The sequence below is a fragment of the Olea europaea genome, chromosome 11 (assembly GCF_002742605.1).
Source record: "Olea europaea var. sylvestris chromosome 11, O_europaea_v1, whole genome shotgun sequence".
NCBI lineage: Eukaryota > Viridiplantae > Streptophyta > Magnoliopsida > Lamiales > Oleaceae > Olea > Olea europaea.
The window spans coordinates 5821732-5823776 of record NC_036247.1 but is presented as its reverse complement, the minus strand read 5'-3'; positions in this window follow the sequence as shown (position 1 = coordinate 5823776).

The following is a 2045-nucleotide window of genomic DNA, read 5'->3' as shown; positions in this document are numbered from 1 at the left end:
TGTTGGCTGGCACAGATTGATGTTTGCTTCTTTTGCAAACATTAATATTGTCATTATGTAGTCTCACATGGTAATTAAAAAAAAAAAACGGAAGAAAAAACTCTTTTCTTTTCTTTTTTTTTTTTTTTGGGTTATGTAAGATAATATAAAATTGAGTGGTAGAAATGAATCCTGGTGCTTCATAATCCTCCCATATGCCTGCTGTGTATATCTTATGTTTGGTCATTTCCCTTCTGCTTCGTGTTCAAATAATATTAGATGTTAGACCCTATTCTCCTGCATTATAAAAACCTTTGCAAAATTATTTGGCCAATTTTTTCTTTTTAGAATTATTTTAGTAAAAGAGAAAAAAAAGGAAGACGAAATACCGCATCAAATTTTGGAGCCATCTCCAGTTCTCTAATGAATGAACGGACCACTCTTCCTTCTAGTCCCCTTTCCTCCCTCAACTAAAAATATTGATAGTTGGTATGGTGCGGCGAATAGTATAGCACAAAAGGTTTGTGTATTGCACTGTTTATTTAATTTTTCTTTACAAAATTCTTTAATTTTTAAGTAGAATTGGATTGGTTGCATCATTAAAGTTTTTTGAACAATTATTTGATGCAACTTTTGCTAATAAAATTTTTATTTTCCCCCTTAAAGAACATAAAAACAGATGGTAGACCACATTAGAATTTGGAGTCATCTTGAGAAGGCCCAACTTGTGGGTCTCCCTGCAATGGATTGCATGATGTACAAGTTAATACAGATTTAAGTGCAACAACTCAATCATGACATGAAATGGCATCAATCGAGAGATTGTGTTATGGTACATCCATATTAAATGCTTCTTAAATCAACTAAAAATAGCCACACGAGTCATTTCATAACAATTTCCAATAAATACTAGGATTCTGAATGTTCAATGGACGACTTGGGGTTTCCTGTTTTCCATGTTATATGGATCTACAAATAATTTACAAATTTTAAAATATGCAGGCATCCACACATTAAGGAAGAATGTGAGTGAAAATTGATTTCGATATTTTGGGATGAAAATTGGTCACAACACGAAGTACTTACAAGTGACCGCCTCAGTTGTCGATAAGGCTAAATTTGTAAACTCTACATATTGCTATATATAATTCATGGACTTGGGTCATTTGCGGTAATATTTTATGTTTATTGGGCTCAATTCATTTTTTTTTTTTTGATCGTTAAGTTATAGAAAGTGGAAATTTTGCCACATACATTATTTTTTATTTAAATCCACATTTTACTTTTAGATATTACTTATTCCAAAAATATTGCAATTTTTATAGTAAAAATTATAATTGAAAAAAATATCTCTCATCAATTAATATGCTCATTGACCTTAATCAATCCATCAAACACATACCAAATCATCCGCTTAACTTGCCAAAAGAAAATTCCAATCACAGTCTTTCTATTTACTAAAAAAAATAATCCTAAAATCACCCATCATCTTGAATCATCATAGGAATCTATCAAATTTGTAGTTTTATTCATATCAAAATCTTATTTTTTGTATGAAATCGTGCCAAAGAAATCGACATCCATACTTCAATCAAACCGATTCTAGATTTTTATCTCGTTCATGTAATTCATAATAGAGGTGGAGACACTTGCATCCAACTGGTATAAGTAGTCCAAAAATTCTTGATTTGCATGAAGATATTCACTAGTCCATTACTGCAACAAGACAAGGTAGAAGATAAGGAAAATTGCAGCCGAAATTCCAAACCTTTCGTTTATTAGCAGACTTTGCCCAAACCTTTAGTTTGTGCCATCCACGATACCAAACCTTTCAAAAACTTGCAGTGGAAGTCCAAATGGATGGAAACTGTTAATTTGACTGTTAGTTGACCAAAGATTTAACATTGACCATTATTTTGACTAATTTTAAAAGGATAAAATGGTAACTTTACATTTTTCAACCAAAAAAATAATTACAATATATCAATAATTAAATCAAAATACAAAAACACTATTCATTTTCTTCTCCATTCACCCCCTACGCACCCACCCACCCACCCACGCAC